Raw genomic sequence first — 20,719 nt, forward strand, 5'->3', positions numbered from 1 at the left:
TAGACATGAAACACACCAGAAGCTGAAGCTAGGACTGTACCACTGCTTAGAGAACCAGCATCACCAGCACCCCCAGTCTTAATTCTTAATGTAATAATTTACTTTGCCCTGCTTTGGATTGCTTCCTTGGCTTATTTCTAACAAGGCCTGTGCCTGGCTGTGAGAGCAGCCCACAGCTCAGGCTGCTCAGCTCTCTGCTGTCTCGTTCCTGGGGCGACTTGGAGCTGGTGGCCTGGCAGGCACATGTGCTGCAGTGTCACAGCCTGGGAGGTACCAAACCAGAGCACTGTGCCAAGGGGAATGTGCTGTCTGGAATGCTCTCTATGTGCTGGAAGTGCCCAGAGCAAACACGGCTCTGTCCCCTGCAAAGGCAGGGTCACAACCACTGCCTGAAAAGAGAAGCCCTCTCTCTTGGCCATCTGGACTCCTGCTTGTGTTTCCATATAAAGCTGAGGGAGGAGGTAGCAACCATGGCAGGACTGTGGCTGTAGGAGCTGCTCATACCTACAGAGGAGGAGGTGGAGGGAGGACAGGGCTGGGGCTGCATTGTGCTGCTTCAGTAGTGCTGACATCCCGACCAACTGGAGCTTTGGAACAAATCTGACTTGGTGTTTCCTCCTTCTTCCCACCCTCACAGAACAAAAATCCTGTCTCTTGCCCAGCCCTACCACCAGAGCACTAATCCTTCGGCTGTGGTGTTGGATTAAGTCTTGGACCCTGAGAAAGCACTTCCAAGCCACAGTGAAGATTTTGTTTGTTGGGGTCTAATCCATGTGCAGCTCCCAGCTGCCATGGTTGTGAAATCGTGCCTTTTCTTTTGCTTTTGAGCAGCCCAGATGAAGCAAGGAAAACGAGGCTGTTCTGAGAGACTATTCCTAATGGTCTGAAAATAAACCCAGTATTTTTCTTGGCTTGTAAAGGAAAATGGTTACCTTGATTGCAACTTGGTTCTAACACACATTGCAGGCAGTAATGAAGACTGCAGATATGAGACTTGTACAGGCTCTGTTACACAAACCTTCACTGAGATTTTTTTTTCCTTTTTCTTTCCATTCTAGACCCAAAACTCTGCCTGGTATAGCTAAGGACCTCTAATGGCTTTTTGGGAAAAGGAGCTTTATCTCAGGTGCTAAAGTTGGAAGCCACCTTTTATTCTTTTCCATACTGACAAAAGGTTAATGAAACAGAGCTGGCATTTCATCAAGGCCAGCACTGAAAATTAGGGACAAAGCTGCCATTAAAAATAACCAGATGCATGTGCTTCTACCCCTGACACACCGGTCTTGAAATATCTCCCTTTTGGGTTGTACAGCTTCCAAGGAATAGCAGGAAATTACAATTGTTACACTGGCCAGAGAATGGATTTAATTTGTACTGTTTTATCCTCCCTGTTGGAAACTATCCTCTCTTTTCTTCCACACCAGCTAGAAAGAAAAGAAAAATTCAGCAAACCCAACACATTTGGATCACAGCCTACCTTGAGGCGTGCTTGCTTCCTCTGTCAAAGGGACTGTTTCCCTTCTTCAGGGTTTATTGTGACACATCCACATGGGGCATTCTACAGACAAATTGATGGGTGTTTAATTAAAGATAGTTTGAAAACCACTGGTTGGTGAGTTCAGCTGGCACACCAAGCTGATGCCAGGGGTGGAGGTGTCTAGGTGCTACAGAAAAAGCTGTTTCTCAGGGTGACAAAGAGCTGGTTAAAGGGGCTGTGCTCATGCCAGGGCAAAGCCTGGTGATTACAGTTAAAGAATCTGCAAGAGGAAAATTGACTTTTGGATGCAGAGGAAGGAAGAAGCTGCAGTACAAGTAACACATCAAACTGTCCAGGAGTGACTGTCCAAACAGAGGCTCCAGAGCCTCGGCTGGTTTGGATTAGCTCAGCAAGCATCAGACTCTTACTAAGGCAACCACATTGTGCAAGCTCAGAGAAGGAGCTGGGCAAGTTACAAGCATTTACTCAATGGTGAGCTTGCTTCAGCTGAAGGGTAATTACTGGTTGAGCAATCATAATCCAAGTCATTTGATCTCATGTCTGTACCAGAGAGAAGGTTGCACTCATCTAAGTCACCTGTTTTCCTTAAGTAGGTACAACTCTGAGCTACACAGGTGGAAACAGCCTCTGAAGGAGAGGTTGCTGGTCTGGCTAATGACAAAGAGCTGCAGATTTAGGAGGGATGAGCAATGATAAGACTTTTTTTTTTAAAGATGAATTTGGTACTCTTGTGACATCACAGTGGGAATATATTTGGCTCTGTTAAGGCTGGAGAGATGATTGCAGTGACTGAGTTACAGAGGCTTAATGAATTACTGCTGGTCAGCTGAGCTGTGCTGAGTGCCTGTGCTGCTGGACACACACAGTACACTGCCTCAGCTCATGGCTGACTTGAGGCACACTGAGGCATGATGTGGTTATCCAGAGCACAAACTGGCCTGAGCCCATAGCCTGAAACCCCTTGGCTTTTTGGAAAGTACCTAGTCACGTTAATTGGCTCCAGTGGGATGACTTTAACAGCTCCTGTGATCCCCAAGCTCACAGGAGGACTGGGGGTGGTTCTGAGCTCAGAGAGGCATGGTCCTGCTCCAGGCAGGCTCTGCACCCCCATGGGCAGCACAGCCCCATGACCTGCACCAGAACTGGCTTGTTACTGACTCAGGAGGGAGGAATCACAGGAATGCATTAACAGCACAAACCTGGGAGGTCTAAAGGAGGTCAGGGAGGAGAACAGCAGCTCTGCAGCGAGGCCATGGGAAGCACTGGAGCAGAACAGCTCCAGTGCTCCAGCCCCGAGGTGATGTGGCTGGAAGCAGATGAAAGGCAGCTGGTGAGGCATGGTGAATCACTCCTGTTGGGAGCCTTCCCTCCTCCAGCAGGGACTGCAGCCAAGAGCTGAAGTGACTCAGGGTAGCAGCATGGGCAGATGATGAAGCAGAGGATGGCACAGCTCTGATCAGTGCCTGTCATGGGGCCAGGCCATGTCAGGTCCAACAGCACCCCTGGGGCAGGGGAACTGCAGCAGCATTCTTGGTGAGGCTGCCATTGCCAATGATTTTGAGACTTCCTGGCTATCTTTTCTGCCTCCTAAAGGTTAATTTTCTCTTCCCTAGAGAGGAACAGGAGCTTCCAGAAAACCTGCCTGTCTAGCTGCCTTCAGCCCTACCCTGCCAACGCAGAGTGCTGAAGGAGGGAGGATGTAGAAGGGAGAGGAGAGCAAGACTGAGAAAGTGAAGCAAAAGGAGCAGGACTGACAAGGGAGATCACGGGGGGCAGAGGGGACAGGCTGCTTTGTTGGGGTCTGTGGCACTGCCACTCAGCCCTGGAATCAGGTGGTGATGCAGGAAGGAGTGAGAGGATGGGTGGGGAGGGGAGAGCAGACATCCAGCAGCAGGGATGAGCAGGGACATGACTGTGGCTCTGAGGTGCTGGATTCTGATCAAGCAATCAAGCCTGGATGAGCTGTGCCCAGAGCTTCCTCTCCTCCAGGTGCCATGCACAGAGGCTTACAGCTCACAGGGCCACCACGAGGGGATGCAAGCACAGATGGGGGCTTGGCTGCTGTTTGTGTGATCCCTCCTGGGGGCTCCTGGCTTGGCACAGCCTGAAAAAATGCTCAGCAATTCCTTGCACCTTTATAGAGGTCTGGACAAAATTTACAGCAAGAAAAAGAGGCCCAGGAAAAGCTGTTTGCATGGTAGGTCCACACAAAGAACACTTAATCCTGGGCTTTGCTACCTGTCACAGAGCATTACACTCCCCTGCAGCTGACCCCCACCGTGGAGCAGAGCTGCTGCCCCCAGCAGTCACAGATCTGGGTTTGTGCTCAGGAGGGCTCCTTCCAAGGCATCACACAAATGGGGAGCTCTGGGAGGTGGGGCTGGGAGTAGGCAACCATCAAACTCTTTTATAGAAGGTCCCACAGGAATTTGTTTTCCTCCTATTTTTAAGTTGAAAAGGATCAAGTTTCACTGCAGGAAATAGTTCTTCTCCTCCTCCCTCCCACACACCTTTAATTTTTTTTTCTACAGCATGTTGAAAGAGCAGGCTGTTGTCTGCCTCAGGTTTCCAAGAATCAGGCAAACTGGAACCAAAGCACTTGTTATCTGCAGCCAAGGAAGCAAAGGGAGAGAGGCTGGAGAAGAGGTGCTCCTGTCTGCAAATGTTCAGAGCCTTGGGGTGTCTATACTGGTGAGATACACCCTTCCCCATGCCTTTTAATCAGGTTGAGATTGTAAGTGGGGTTTCAGAAGAGGTTTCTGTGAAGTCCCTAGAGACAACCAATACCCATATTCATTGAAGCTGCCCTGCCTCCTGCCCAGTAGAAGTGTCACAGGAAGATCCTGGGGAGGGAGTGCAATACCCAACCCTCAAGGAATCTCTTCTGCGTTGTATCACTTGCAGGGGTGACATTTGCAACAGCTCTCAAACACAGGCCTAACTCTGCATTTCTGTTAGAAACAAACACATTCAGTAGGTGCAGTGACCTTAAAATCTCCACGTGGCCAGGCCCTGCTAACACCACAGCACAGATCCTGCACACTGATAAACCTGCACTGTTTGCAGATGCAAAGTCTGCATTCATGCATGGGGGCTCTGGGCAAGATGCACTGAAGCCACTGGACTCAAACCTGCAGTTCAAGTCCCAGCCTATCACTGGGGACTGAGAGCAGGGGTCTGGCTGATGAACAGCAGCCTGATGGACACCTTTGGATCCTCAGCACTCACAGCCACTCCTTCCCTTTCTGCTGATACTGATCAGTTTTGCTCACCAGGCACACCCACCCTTCCCTCACCTGCTCCAGCTCATTTCTCCTGTTTCCCTTCAGTGACAGTACAGACAATGCCTCCTTTATAGGTGCTCCCACATGCCTGGTGGAAAACCTATTGAGACTAGCACAGTTATATCAATGATCTCCTTTTATTATTCCTCCTGGCATGGGATTTGCCATTACCTCTCCAGCTCAGGCAATATTTTCCACACATCTTGTCTCAGCCAGTTGTTTGCTCGTTGGCAGCAGGGGGCTTCAGAAGAGACAAAGCTACAATTGATGGGAAACATAAGGCCAGGCTGCTGCCAAAGGGGGGTTTCCTCAGGGATATCAGAGCCTTAGAAAAGTCACTACAGTCTCTTTCAACAGTGCTTGTGAACACCTGTTAAAAAAGTGTTGCCTTTGGACCTGTCTTTCTGATGACCTTTGCTGGCCACCTGTTACTCAAACACTTTTTGAGCTCACATCCTTCCACTGCAACCAGTGTTGGGTAAATAACTCCCTTTCACTCCTCTGAAGCCAGTGACTTACTCTAGAGTGTGCCAGAGGGCTGTGGCAGAGCAGGACAGCCCCACAAATCCCAGGGCCTGGTATGTGCTTCTGGCCTGCAGAGTGATGTTAGTGTGGTTTCAAGTAGTCTGTCAGAGACTCATCTGCAGATCTGTTCCAAGAAAATTTAAGTAGATGTCTGCTCTCCTCACTTTATTCAGAATGGGGAGAATGACCAATTACCTGCATTTCACAGGTATCTCAAAATATGAAAGGGCATTTCAAGTCTAAAAATCTAACCAAGTTCTTGGGTTTTGCTCTCTGTTCATGCTGACATTGTTCTGGCCACTGCCCTAGAGCTGGGTGTGTTCCATGGACATAAAACTTGAATGGGGCTGAATCTTTCAGTTTTCAATAAGTCAAACATCACAATGAGAGTTGCAGTAGTAAAGTTGCTGATGTAACCAGCCTTCTAAAAAATACTTTGGACTAGAAGATTTCTGCTATTATTAGAGCCACAATACTTTCCCCTTTCAGTCACAAAGGGGCAAGTAGGATGCTTTGCTCTAAAGTATATATGGTGGAAACTTGGACAAAGTGAAAACTGAGCAAGACACACAGGACAAACTAAGAAGATCAGATTTGCATTTGCAAAACAAACCCAGCTGGCAGAGGGAAGATGTGGATTAGAGCAGACAAAGAGTGAGAGTTCAGCTGGGGAACAGACCACAGCTATCCTGGAGGAAGAAAGAACTTTTCCAGCCCTCCCTTCCCAACACTTTCACTGCAAAGCCTCACAGATTTTGACCTAGAACTGCCCTCTTCCTCCTCCACTCCTGCATGGACTGGCTGTCTGGAACATTATCTCAGCCCTGCTCAGATCCCACTGGGTTCTCTCTGCCTGCACCTCCCAGGCTCTGGTAACAGACACCTCTGAGTCAGAAGATGGAACCACCACATTGTGGTTATTTTCCACAATATTTAGTTCATTCCCTTTTGTTCACCTTTAGAAGCCAGTGGTGGCTCCTGGAAACAAATGATCCAGCCTGGGTGGAGCCCTCACCAGGGAAAGACCAAGGTCATTGCTGTTCAGTCACTGACAGGCAAGAGCTGCTTGGCAAGATTCACATTCCACAAACACAGGGTGAGTCCCTGTACCCTCCAAAAAAGCTGGAAGGGTGCTGCAGGCAAGCCCTTCATATTTCACATGGGCCTTCCACAGAAATGTGGTCAGAGCCAGGTACAGCTCAGCAGGCAGGGGCTACCCCCACTTTGGTGGCCCAGGAAAACCATGCACATATGGAAAGAGGTGCTGGGAAGAAGGTGAAGAATTTAGCAAGTTAGATAAGAGAAACAACAGGAGATGCTGCTGCTGGCTAAGCATCTTCATTCAGAAGTTATTTGTAAATCCAGCTCCTGCTGCTGTGTTTTTGCCCCTTGCTATTACAGAGGAGCTATAAATACAGGAACTGATGATGCCAAAGTCTGGGAAGGTAGCCTGACAAAGTGTGGGCTGGCACCCTTGCTGTGCAGAGCAAGAATGTGCTGTTCCCCCACATGGGTCTTAACATTTCAAGCCAGACAGAGGGAACAAATGCCCACAGACCTTTTTATTGTCAGGAGACTGGCAGGGCCTACTGCCCCAGAATATCTTTCCATGAACAATTCCAGCATGCAAGCCACAAAAGAACACCTTCATCCTTGGAACACCACTGTGGCAGGAGATTGTCCCAAGGAGGGATGTCCAGGCTTGGCTCACAGCACTGCCCAACCCTGAGCACAGTTTGTTTTCCTTGCAGGAGAAGGTAGGCAGTGAGGGGCTAGGTCCTCCCTCTAGTTCAACCTTCAGAGCATCCACACAGGTCAGTGCTGCTTGAACCAAATGCCAGCCTTGCAGGAGGAATGAGATCCCTATGGGATTTGTCCAGGCACTTGGGAGCAATTCAGAAGGTGACCACCATGAGCAAGAACATACCTGTAAAAGCCATGGGCAGGAAAATGGGCTTCTGTGTGTCTGTGTGTGTGCAGTAGGTTCACACTGATAATGCTGTCTGGATTTGCAACTGTCTAGACAATGGGAAAATTAGCATCATGAAACTGGATAGTTTTGTGAAATGCCCAGCCAAATATCTGGGAAATATTTTTGTAATGGTTCTCCTCAGAGGGAGATATGAGCCTGTCCATTAGAGATGCAGCTCTTATTGTCTTGCATTCTGGTGAGGGATGAGGGGTTTTACTGAGAGCCTCATCTGCCATGGTTTCCAGCCAGACACTGGTGCTACTGTGGAGGAAAATAAGCCCCCAGCAGAACCATGGCAAATGAGTTTTCTGTAGGCTGGAGCTGCTGCTTTACTGGCATGGAAAGGGAATTTCATCCTAAGAGCTAGAGGCTAGCACTGTATGAACAGTGGTTACCTCTGGAGACAAACAGATAGAAGCCAGTGTCTCCCCAGCCTGTTTTACAGCCTGCAGTTAAGTGCAAAGGATTTTGAGGCTCCCAGACAGCAAACAAAACTCATTCTGAGCCTCTTGCCTGGAGCCCCAGGAGCACAGGGCTTAGAGATGCACAGGGGTCTCTCCTCCTCTCACTCTGACAAGATGCAGCAGCCAGAATTGTGCTCACAGCTGAGCTGGGAAGTGCTTTGTCTCCATGGCCACTCTTCCAGGGCTGTAAGAGCCAGTGCAGGGAGACACCCGATGCAGAGCAGCACCATAAGAGACAACCTGGATGCAGAAGCCAGGCCACAAGCAGAACAGCTAAATACAATCTAGTGCCCAGCTGGTTTGCAAGACTTGGGGTGAGCTTAGTGGTCTCAAAGTGTTGTACTCTGATTAGCCCTATATGCTCAGAATTTTAAAGAGGAAGGCAGTTTTCCTCTTGAGATAGTGCAGAAGCACTTCAGAGAAATAAAAGCCTCTGTTCCCCCATTTTATGGCAGAGGAAGATACTAATGAATACCCTTCATATCTTATTGAAAGAATTTCCTACCTATGACAAAATAACAACACCACAAAGTTAACATTTTTGTGCTGCAGGTTCTGTTGTTTGACTTTCCTGAACTATTTCCATGCCCCCATCCATCACAACCCTGACTGGATAATTCCACCCCCCCTCCAGTTTTTGTAGAGGTAATCTTTTGAGTTTTGTGAAGTTGATCTTGGCTCATGGCACACATCCCACATCTGTTTTCCTAGGCCTTACTGTTTGACTCAGAATGATTGCATTTTAACTTCATCCCCCCACTGCTACCGTCAAGTGTAAAACCCAAACTAAGCACTCCCACCCTCCCAGGGCCCACCTGATGTCTGGGGAGGCACATGTCCCCTCACCTCCTGGTACTGAGTACTGAGAGGTTACTGTAAGAATGCTGACTGCTTATTTATTATTCTTGAAGATGATACGGTGTGAACTGACAGCATAGGTTAAATACAATTATTCTGTATGAGTGAGTTTTCAAAGCTCTCCTTTTGGTTCTTATCCAAGATCCTTAAAAGCACATCATTAAGGATAAGCATGCACAGAGAGCAGTGGGATATGACATGTTCTTTAACTTGTCATGTTGGTTTTGCTAGCTTTTGAAATTGAAAGAGAGAGAAACTGCCCGTCCCTGTTCTTGGGCAAACTGCCACACACTTCCAGGAGACTTTGGACCAAAGACCTCACTGCTGCATGTCCAAGGTGACTTGCAGAACCATCCCCAGGTATTGCAAGACACAAAATTTCAGGTGGAAAATACTTGCTGAAAAGATTCAAACTATCCCAAGATGAAACTTTAAAAACTCCTCGTTCTCTTTGAAACTCTTGGCTTCTTAGCACCTCACTGAATTTCAACAGGGGTGATTGGAAGAGAAAAATGCTGAGTTCAGTAAGGCAACATGTACATTTGAGATAGGATACGGTCAGGCAAGAGCACATCTGTTGGGCATGTAGTCAGAAAACCTCTGCTGATTCATGACCTTCAGTTAAATTTGGTTAGATGTGTCTGGGCTGGATATGCTGCCTACCATTCTGCTTCTGGTAATAGAGTTAATAAATACTTCTTTCAGCATTGTCCTTCCTGTGGTATTTTGCTCAGTCCAATTCTGCTACTAGGCAGAACTCAGAAATGCAGGAATCTGCCAGTTAGAGGGGAGGGGTTTATCCCAAGTGCAAAACAGTAAATCCAACAGGAAACATGAAGGCCATGGCTTAACAGCAACTCCATGCCAGGGCCCCTTTCCCAACTCTGAGTTCTGGCCATCTCCTAATCCTCTGCTGGAATTAAGTTGTACAAGTGCCCGACAACCACCCAGCAGAGAGCAACACCACAGGCTGAAAGCTGCAGAGCTGCAGTGACAGAAGTGTGCTGGTAGCAGACCCAGTCCTGCTCTCTGCACTAGCCCAGAGGTTGCCAGCACAGCTTCTCTCCACCACTGCACAGTGTATCCCTCCCACGTGCTGAGGTTGCAATAAATCCCAATATTCTCCAATGCAGGCATCACTCAAGTGCTGATGGCTAGACCAAGAGAACTTAAACAAAGCCACCCCACAAGCCATGCTCATTTATCCACTGTCTCACCCCTTTCTTGCATCACAGGAGGACATGACTAAGAATGGATATATCAGTGCAGTAACAGGACCATCCAAAGCCTCACACGCTGTTGCCACATGTCACATCAGGGCACAAACCTTCCCCTTTAACAGAAGTAATAAGGTCTGTGTGTTTTGGAGCAAGGGGAATGTGGCTGAGATTCTTCCTTTGCTGACACACCACAGTGCTAAGCTGCTGTGGCAGGCACCAGAAGGAACAAATGTAAAGTCAAAGGCATTATAATCTAAAAGGAAGGTCTGGAGAAACCCAAACTGAGATGTCATAAAAACATAAGCCAGAATTCATTACCCTTGTAACCAAAAAGAAACTATTGATATGCCAGTTTCCACCATAAATAGCTGTAGTTGAGGGTCTGAGTTTATAAACATTGAATGACTTACCATATGTTGCACTGGATGGTTTTGGTCGGAAGTCCACAAAGGATCTGTTAGACAGCAATTTCTCCTGTTGAGACAAAAACTCAGAGGTAAATCCTGCCTTGCCAAGCCCAGAAGATAAGCACAAAGACACATTGTTTTAAATCACAGGAGAGCAGAGTGTGCTGGAACAAAGCAAATACAGACTCTTGGGGTGTTTAGACTACAGCCTGTCTGCCTTTTTGCAAGTTGGGTTGAATGAAAAAGCAGTTTACAGCGAGTTCAGGATTCCTGCAGTCATGCCAGAGAGCCCCAGCTGCACAGAGCACTGTTCAGTCTGGGACAGCAGCTCATGTGCAGGTAAAGCTTCCAGGTGTTTGCAAGGCAGTGTGGCAGGGAGGAGCTGGCTCACAACAGCTGCCCCCCTCCTGTTTTCCCCCATCTCCCTAAGCCCCTTGCAAATGGGTCCCAGTGCATTTTCTGCCTTTATCCAGCATAGCTTTATCCCTGAAGATGTGGTGGTGTGGGCATGGTCAGCAGGAGATATCCCAGGTTTTCCTTTCTCTGCCAGGGATTTGTTTAGTTCCTGTGCCCTGAGCATCACCACAGAAGTAGGTCTAATATCAGGTTTTGAACTTGACTAGAATTGACTGGTGGAGGTATGTAAGAAGCACAGAAAAACAGTTCAGACACTGCAGATTCTCCATGCTGATTGCCAAACACAGGACTCCAAAGCAGGTTCACTTTGAAGAAGGGGAGATCCAAGGCTGGCCATGAAACTGGGAAAATGGATTATGGCACAACCTTTCTCACTGTGCACAGTGATGGAGGTGAACAGAGACTCTGAGGAATTGGGCTGAATTCTCCTTTCCCAGGGATTTGGATCACTCTGGGACATACCCTCAGGATTATTTGCCAGGCTTATTAAAACAAACATGGGGAAGCTCCTTGAGGAAGGACCCACAACTCCCCAGCTCCTGAAGTCTCAACCCAGCTGTTAAAAGGCAGGAGGGGAGCAAACAGCAGTCGCTTTGTGTGACATGGAGGGCTGAGGAAATTTGAAAGACAAATTACTCAAAATAAAAAGCAGTGCAAAAACAGATTAGGAAACTACTGTGCCGTGACTATTAATGAAGCGATAGAAAATATCAATCACTCCCTGGCCTCTGAAGCTTGCTGTGAGAGAAGAATTAGGAGATTTTATGTTCCAAGTACCAGGAAACCACAGGGCCCTGGTGCCTAGTTTTCAAAAGAACACTGAATCACAGGGAGGAAAGCAGAGTGCTGCAAAGAGCCAAGGGCAGAGTTTAAAAATAGCAGCTTTCAGTTTTGCTGCTTTTTTCTTCTTCTTAAGTGCCTGGATATAGGATCATGTCAGGGGGTGGATAAAGAGAGCAGACCAGCCCCTGTGGAGAGAGAAGTGTTCCTGAATGAAGTACTGCCAGTCGGGGGTTGTGGGCTGCTCATTTTGCACTCCTGCTCTCCCCCTCAAAGGAACAGCCTCTCCTGATCCTCCTGTCTGCCCAGCACAAGAGAAGGGCACTGGGGGACTGGGGAGCTTTTCAAGCCCATCAATGTGTCCAGAAGCTGGTGCAAATGAGCAAAGCCAGGGGCTGGATGTGTGATCCAGCCACAACCATCCCCTTCTGGACACATGCAGAGCCAATTTCCCGTGGCATTAAGGGCACTTTTGAAATGCTGTGCAAGGAATGGGATTTACTGAGATGTTTGTGCTGATGCTCTGGGTCTGTGGGCAGGGAGAACTGGCAAATGTGCTAAACCAAGAGAAAGGATATCTGACTTCTGACACTGCTCAAACTTCTTCAGCCCTCAGACTGTGTACTGTGCACCTCTTGAAAGACCACTGGGCCAAAGTCACAGCACCTACCAAAGCAACCACGTGGAGAAGCTGAGTGTTGGTGCTTTAGACAGGCAGAGGATAAGGAGACAGGTAAGTATCTCCTGAAATGGACAGTAAAGTTTTAAGTTATGCAATGGGGTAACAGTGATGGTTTTAAGGCAGAAATGGGCAGGGACTGCAGAAAGAAATAAAATCTCATCCAAATAGATTGAAAAACAGATAAGTCTTTAGGTGGCTGATCTTAGAAGACAAAGCTCAGTGCTTGCAGAGAGGCAGGATGCCCCCGTGGGCCTTTGCTTTGTCTGTGAAAAGAGAAGAAAGGCACAGCTGATGCTCTGGATAAGGCTGTCTGCATCTGCCTCTCCAGGGAAGTCTGCTGTGTCTTATGACTCACTGCTCAGAGGATGCTCTCAAATCTACAGAGGAATAATTCGTGTAATAAGGGCAGCAAGTGCAGCAGCCACATAAAATCCCTTTTCCCAATTAAGCAAGCAGAAACACAAACCCTTTTCCCCTGCCTTCTCAGGGACAAAACAAGAAGGTTTTTCCCTGCAATAAGCTATGATTGAAATGGAAGGTGGGGGAAGAGAAATACTGGCTCTGTCACTTGGTTAATGGGAGTACACAAATCATTTAAACTGCTACCAGCACATTGCAAGATTGAATCATTGCAAATTCAGTTTCTCCTGTCACCAGCAAGGACTTCCAGGCTGCAGTGTGGACAGCAACCAACGTTCACAAAAAATTGAGTACAGTTTAAAAGCAAAAACTTTGCATGGATAAAAAGTTCCTGTAGGACTTGGTCAGCATAATTAACTTTACAAATATGCAGAAAAATCCCAAACATCTGGAATCCGAAGTATTTCCTTGTAAAGGAGTTTCCACTGGAATGCCATCTGCTCTGGCTGTTATTTGAGATAGGCTGCTGACACAACCAGCTGGACTCCAGTGCCCTGCATGGCACAGAGCTCTTCATTCCTGTGGCTCATAAAAGAACCCAGCAGTGCCACAGGCCACACGACTGCCATGTCACATGCACAGGTTGTTAAGCAGACAACCTCCTGTTTTCACAGAGATGAGGAGCCCCAGGTGTCCTAGAGATGCTCCAAGACACCCAAAGTTACTTGCTCTTGCTGCCCTCCAAAAGAACCAAGCCAGGATGTATGAGGAGCAATTGGTGAAGCAGATCTGCAAGCTTTTATTATGTGGGGAAATCTTTAAAGCTCAAACTCAGATCCAGTTCATCCACTGCTTCCTTCAGCCTTGCAGGGACAAAAAGCTCCTTCAGTCCAGCTGGCCTGGGATTTTCCCTTGCTCAGCTTTCAGTGTGACTGCTGACAAAAGCAGTGTAGAAATGCCCTGTAATGCAGCCCTAGTGGTAGAAGAGCCCTCACCAAATTGCCACTCCAGGGACTTTCTTGTAGTTTCTGCACCTATAAAAGACTGACTGGGATGTGGCAAAACTGTCATCCCAATACATGGAGGCAATTCAGAACAGGAGCAGGATCCATACAAGATTCCCCTCTTTGAAATGTAGATATTGCAGCAGATTGGAAAAACAGGTGGCTTTTCCTCTGAGAATATGTACCAGGGAGCATTCTAAGAAGCAGGGCCAAGATGAATTGACCTGATCAACTACAGTAAACTTACTGTAAAGTACAGGAAACATGAAGCACTGCATTTTCTCATTTGTGGCTTGGAAGACAAATTTGCCATTGAGCTTCTTTTGGAGGGCAGTAGGAGAGGGCTGAAAGCAAGACACTGCTGCATCTTCATCTACCATTGCACCCTACCAGCACAGATCCCTGCACTTCCTTGTGCTTTTTAGCCCTCAGCAGTTGTGAAGCACCAAAAAATACACATACTCAGGCCTGGGGAGTTTTCTGTTTTTCATCTGGAAGATTTCAAAAGGTTTCCCAAGGGCCAAAAAAAAAGGCATTTGGATGTTTCCTAGACAAAACCTTGTTTCCATTCTGCAGGAAGAGCTGACACTTTAAAAGGCAACCAACCAACCACAGACATTGAGAAATGGTGCAAGACATCTTTGAGTTTGTCTTTGCCAATGCTTTGACCTCACCACAGCGACCAGACAGAGCTTGCTGAAAAGTTCTCAATACTTGGAAAAATAGTGGCACCACTCTACCATCTCTCATCCAAAGCAATGCATGAACACATTGTACTTCTGGAACAATTCTGGCCCTTGGCTGCATTTTGGGGCTATAAACACAGACAGCAATGGAGGGGGCACATGAGAAGAGCAGAGGAAAGCTGCTGGTAATGATGGATAGTATTTTTTAACAGAGTTCAGTGTGGCTGTACAAGGAACAAGCCAGGCACAGGGAACACTGCATCATGCTCACGTTTCCCAGGTATGCCCTGGATTGAAATCCTGATGGATTTCTGTCCCCCTTAGTGCTGGCTGCAGAGTGGGGTTACCTTGGGGTTTTAGAGACCAGCAGTATAAAGCTATTTCTGAGAGAATGACACTGTTAAGATACATGGTGATACAGCAGCAAAACCCAGAGTGTCTGGCACAACTAGAAATGTAAGAGTTCTCTGAGTGTTATGTCCCTTTATGGAGAGGATGTGGCTGTGAACATGCACTTTGTTATCATAACAAGGAAAAGCCACCAGCATCTCCTGACACCTCCAGTGCAAGCATTTGTGGTAACCCAGTAATTTGTAAGCAATTAGGACACGGTGTTGTATGTTTAGAAATCCTTAAGCAGTGAGGAAAAAGGTCTTCCAAGGAAGTGGCCCTTACATCTTCCTTGCAACTTCTCTGAGGATTTACATTCCAGCCAAGGGCTAATCTGAAGCAGCCTAAGTGTTCCAACGAGGGATCCTCCCTAAAAAATCCTACTGAAGTTACAGAATTTTCTGGGAGTTAGGTTGGATCAGACTCCTGGTACCAAACTTCCAGCTCACTGGCACCCTTCTTTGACAAATATAAGAAAATATGGAAGAACTAAACATCTCAAATTTCCTTTTCCTGCATAGACAACCCTACCTAAGACATGTAAAATACCTTTATCAAAGAACAAAGCACCAGTGCAACCTTGTTAAGAATAAATTTGCACTGAGAGCAAAGACATAGATTGTCCAGCAGTGAAAGTCAGTTCAGGCATGTTTTGACAGAGGAGAATTTTCCCATCACAGCCTGGTCCCAGAATAACCAGCAGCAAAATAATTTTTGGGATAGGCCCAGTGGTTTGGATCATATTAATGCCAGCAGACACTTGACCTGGCTGTCTTGCCAGCTCCCAGGTTCATGCTTTCCTCCTTTGTTCATCAGATATTTGAAGCAACCATATCTAATTCCTCGCCTATTTTCAAGGGAAAAAAATCCCCTTGAGAAGCTTTCTCTGTTCTCTTCCCAGTTACACTTCCAGCTAGTTTTTGCCTTTGCATTGCTAGTTCTGTGCAAATCCAGGGCAACTCAGAAAAAAAACCAAAAAACCCTGGCATTTAAAAACCCCTCCACTCTGATTTTAGATGGAATTTTGAACCTTTCCAAGGAATTTCTTGTGTTGGACCATGGAGATCCTACAAATCATCCTGTTTCTAGCTCTGGATTGGATGAGAAGCTGAAGCATAAATTTGCCAGGTGATATAAACTGTATTCCACATATTATGCATTCAGATTAGTTCTCTGCTAACAACAACTCAGCAGCAGTAAAACTGGCTATAAAACTCCATCATCAGGTATTCTGGAAGCCAAATCTCTGAGGTCTTAAAATGACTGCTTATTGCCCTGGCCTACAGAGCAAGACCAAATTACTGCAAGGAGCTCACTTCATTATCCCTGTACTGGATGAGCTGGAGCAGCATTAAGGTCCCAGTGTCAGGCATTGCAAGGCAGCCCCTGCCCTTGGGAGTTTGAGATCTAAACCAGACAAAGCAGAGAATAGTCCTGAATTGCCTTTTCCTACGCTGGAATATTTCAGATGAATAAAGCTGCAGGTTTTGGCAGGCAGTATCCAGCTCCGAATAATTTGCTTTGTATCCAGACTGCTTAAAAGATACCAGGGTGAATTCTTCCCATTGATTTTATTTTTGGGAAGAGTCCCGGGTCTTTGATTTAACTCCATTTTTTGATTGCACATTATAACTCTGCCAAACAAATATCCATCCAAAGGAGCAGCACTACCTCTAGCAGATCCTTTGGGACCCACACTAATGTCAGCAGAGCTCAGGCACCTTTTGTTCTTGTTTCTCCTCCAGGACCACGTGGCCACCACGATCCAAATGGGAAACAACACTTTGTGTGCACTCAGGAGCAAGGCTGGGGTACCACAGTTTTGACATGACGTCAACACAGCCCACGCCTGCACTCCTGACAGGGCTGGAGCCTCCCCCAGGAGCACAAAGCAGTTCCTCATGTCTCATTTCTGCCTCAGTTTTACTGAGGAATTTTCCTGCTGTACTTCAGCTGGAACAATATTTTAAGCAAATAGTGATGACTGGAGAGGCAAGTTAAGGGAAGGCATCTAGTAGCTGGAAATCAGGTCCATTACGCTGTATTAAATATTAAGCTCAGTGTTGTAAGCCAGACAATTGCATACTGAATTTATAATGTTATTTATTCCATTTAGTGGAATATGGAGGACACTTAATCATCGTGGCATTTTAAATCAGAGCTGGCATCAACAGCTCAGCTCTAAGAGTATATGGAGACACAGAGATGGATTGAGTAGCTGGAGGTGAGGAGAGTGCGAATGTGTGAAATACAGCAGGTTTGGTAATAATAAAGTTATACAGCCTTGATTGTTCATTTGGATACTATTGCTCCAGCAACACCTAAAAAAGCATAAGTAAGTCCCCAAAGATAAACAAGAGCTGCAGCTTCTACAAAATCTGAAGGAACTTCTATTCTTTTACAAAAAGTTACAAATTTTCAAGCAAAACCCAAAAGGATCTGCTCAGTCAAAACACAAAAATGTCATGGGAAATCCTGAAGCTTTTTTTTCTGGCAAAGTGTAGCTAAAATAATAAAAATATCTCAAGATGTAAAAAATATATTGATACAGCTGTCTGAAGGCTGTTTTAATTTTTTTTTTAAACCCAGAATGGTCAATTATTTTTTCCAGACTTCAACACTGAAAATCAAAGAAATTTTTGCAGGAAGTTTCAGCAGTAGGAATCCTACCTTTTGAAATATAGGGATTAAATACTTCAAAGGTCCAAGGTATCTCCCCCTTTCATTATTCTTTCATTTTTTTACTTCCTAATTTTGGGCTCTTTGATTGCCATCTTTTTTTGCCATATGAAGAAATGGCTCCCCAGGCATCATGCAAGAATCCACATTTTTCCCAATCACTCAGCAGGAACACCCCATCACTCCTTAGGCACATTTCTCAACCTTAATCACCTCCAATCACTATGGGTTCTAAAATTCAGTCCACTGGAGAAAGAAATAACTGCCATTTCCTGCAGCTCTGATTTTTGTGCCTTTCATGGAACAATTTCATTGACTTCACAGGAGCCTACCTGGATTTACACCTGTACAAAAATGAGGCAAGAAAACCTGACCTTGGTGTGGAATATCAGGTTCATAAATGGTTCTGTATCTCCAAGAATCTCCCCATTTCCAAAGGTGAACAGCTGTTGCTATAAATCAGACAGTCTGAACCAGCCATTAGGACTTCATCCAGATGATCCGTTTAAAATATACAAAGGCAACGTTTTGGAAATAAAAGTCTACCCTCATGTCCTCAGGGACACCTTCTGTTTGAGAAAAAAATCTCATAATTCAAGGCTAAAATTAGTTCATTTTAATGCTGTTTCAGGACAGCCATGATACTCAAGAGTAACATTGCCTTGCAAAGGCCTGTTAGAGGACTTAAGGGATTCCAAACATCTGCTAATTTGGTAAACACTGCATAGGAGACTTCTAACATCTTTTTCACCTTCTCCGTGGGTGTAACTCTTTGCTGTTAGCTGGAATGGCTGTATCTGGTTCAGTTCCCATCAACCATTTTCTGTTTGAATAGGAAACACTTGCTAAAGTGTGGAAACAGCTGGCAGAGCTGGCTGTGTATGAACAAAACTCGCTCTTGTTTCTGACCACAGACTGGCCTCTGAGTTCCAGCTGTGATTGCCAAGGGCTCTTCTTGGCTTTTTGGACGAGACCAGGTCACCCAAGATGTACAAGCTGGCTGTGTTAAGGGCTGGTTCTTGGAGCATGACACTCACTCAGCAGGGAAAAAGCTTTGTGCAAGTAGAGGGGAGCAGGGTGAGCAGCCCCATTTTACTATCTGGGGAATTAGCACAGGAAGATTAAATTATTGGCCTCTGGACATTTACAGTGAGAGAAAGACTCATGTGTCTTCTTCTGACAGAAATACTGACGTGAAAGTGTTTCCTACACAGCACTCAGCAAGCAGGAGAGGCTGCTGGGGACAGAGTTCATGCAGCTACCTGTGCTCCAGGGTCCCTTTGGCACCCTGCTTCCCTGGGACACAGGAACCCACCTCACCTCCTGCTCATTAGTAACTCCTGACTGCACAGCACACATCTTCTGCTCTCACACACACCAACAGCATGAAATATAGCCAAAGGGACAAGATGGTTGGTCAGCCCTGCACGGACCACTGAGTGATCACTGTTCCCAAAGCAGCAGTTTCCTCTGCCTTCACCAAGGCCCTGCTTAGTCCTGAATGGAAATGCTAAAATCATTTATCAGTGTTCTGATGGGCTTTGTCATTTGTCTTTCTCAGGGTTCTGGAGAGTTAGGCATAACAAGAGCACGAGGAAACCAATGAAACACAGACAGAGCTCTACCCTGAACCCCCAGACCATCACACAGAGTAACAACTCAGCTCCTTTCACTCAATTCCTTATGCTCTTCTGAGACCATGAAAAGGAACTTTATGATATGCTGGAAGGGGTGAAGTATTAGCTATCAAAAACTAGACTGAAGTAACTGAGAGCCTGCATTATTTTCTCTTTGATGTATACTTATGTAAATTCCAATAAATATGCTTAAATGTAACCTGTCTTCAATTCTAGCAGAGCTTATTAAATCTATTTATGCGAGACAAGCTAGGCTCCATGGAATGCCAGGAACTCCCCTGACATTTGCCTTCCTACTTAATGTGATATTCTATGATTACACATACCAGAGCCTTTCATTCAGGCATTTTAATTTACAAATACTTTTTACATTTCTTAACGCCCCTGTGGACAGGCATTAAGAGTCCACTTTATCCAGGAGCAATCAATCGAAGTGCAGCAGGGCAGCCTGTTTTGCTCCAGATCACGCACTGAAATACTAGCAGAGTTTGGAAAACTCCTTCCATGTCACTCAGAAACACAATTTCCATTAAGAACAGACACATTCTCTTAATGCTGGGCCAAAGACTCCTAGTAGAGATGCAGAGGGAAAGCTCAGCAGCAGGCAGGCCAGAGGAAGGAGAACAAAACTAATGTCCCCAAAGCAGCCACAGTGAGGACAGTGACCACCCCTCCCCTGCCAAGGTCACTCACCAAGCAAGTGCTGCTCTCCACGGTGTGAATCTGCCAGATACTTCCTCCATTTCTCTGTCCAGAGCCAAGTTACCTGCTAAAGGAGAAGAAGGTATTATTAAATGGCACCAATTCAGTCTTCCTACAGCAACCTGCACACTTCAGTAAAGTCCTGACTCCTCAGAGGACTGGCAACCCATTGTTTAGGCTCATGTTTTCTTGTTAGCGGTATTATTTCTGGAGTTTTTAAGTCCTTTAATGATGAATTGCTTCTCTGACAATCCAGTGTTCAGGGCTGGCAGAGCTGAGAGAAGCCTGCCCAGCCTGGTAAGTTCCAAGGAGCACAGGTTCCCATAGGACACCAACTCCTCTTCTACTGGGCCTCCAGGAAGCCTCCATCACCCCCTAAACCCTCAGCAACACTTCAGCTCTTAATGGCAGTGCTTAAAAGCAATACCTAAGAAGAGAACCCCCTTCAAACCATTTTCAAACAAAGCCCACAGCCAAGTTCCTTCCAGGAGCTCAGGAACAGGAGCTCAGCTCCCAAGGACACTTTTGCCTCACACCTGCAGGACACAAGCCCTTGGTGGAGCACGGCTGCCTCTGGCAGGCAGGTGACGTTTTCTCTGTCAGACTTCAAGTGCAAAAACTCCTCATGGCACAAACTAGAGACATCCTGCACATCCAAGCCATGCTGTATTTGTATTTCTTCATGTTCTCTTTGTAAGTGGAGGGTAGTTATGCACACCAGGAAGCCCCTGCCCTACCTGGGTTAGGAGAGCACCTCCAGCTCAGCACTGAATTACCCAGGGAGGCAAGAGGCCCCTCCTAAGAGGTCAGATTCAGGTAAATGAACCCCATCTGTGCTGCTTTAGGGCAACAGAGCACCAAAACCCCCCAGGTGTTGGAAACAAACCACCTACTTTTCCTTTGCTTGGGTTTATAGTGAGAGGGTGACCTGGCTGCAGAAAGAAGATAAAACCCAAAGTGCAATTTACATCTGTAGGCAGAGATTTGGGCTGCAGCAGGGAGAGCTGGGAGATAAACAGCCCTGGGAACAGCTCAGAATGAATCTTGCAGCAGCATTTTTGTTTGCAGGCCTGTTTCTTGCAGTGTTTTAGTAGGATAAACCCCAAACTGCATCCCTCCATGTAAATAAAGGGATTTGTCATAAAGCTAACAGA

At 46.4% G+C, this 20,719-nt stretch overlaps 2 long non-coding RNA genes across 4 annotated transcripts; one reads left to right on the top strand and one right to left on the bottom strand.

Annotated features, from left to right (window-relative positions):
* Positions 1-3,552: 3,552 nt before the first annotated feature.
* On the bottom strand, positions 3,553-20,453 carry LOC135282736 (uncharacterized). 3 transcript variants are annotated; one of them, XR_010348776.1, is made up of 5 exons: positions 20,303-20,453; positions 19,557-19,632; positions 10,232-10,295; positions 9,819-9,934; positions 3,553-7,234 (listed from the first exon to the last, which is right to left on the bottom strand). It is a non-coding gene; the product is annotated as an uncharacterized LOC135282736 (long non-coding RNA). The 3 variants fall into 3 exon arrangements; XR_010348777.1 differs by lacking the exon at positions 9,819-9,934 and having other exon boundaries at positions 20,303-20,409; XR_010348775.1 differs by lacking the exon at positions 3,553-7,234 and having other exon boundaries at positions 7,249-9,934; positions 20,303-20,398.
* On the top strand, positions 9,884-15,652 carry LOC135282743 (uncharacterized). The gene is made up of 3 exons (XR_010348786.1): positions 9,884-9,953; positions 12,035-12,158; positions 15,564-15,652. It is a non-coding gene; the product is annotated as an uncharacterized LOC135282743 (long non-coding RNA).
* Positions 20,454-20,719: the final 266 nt, after the last annotated feature.

The sequence above is a fragment of the Passer domesticus genome, chromosome 17 (assembly GCF_036417665.1).
Source record: "Passer domesticus isolate bPasDom1 chromosome 17, bPasDom1.hap1, whole genome shotgun sequence".
Taxonomy (NCBI): Eukaryota; Metazoa; Chordata; class Aves; order Passeriformes; family Passeridae; genus Passer; species Passer domesticus.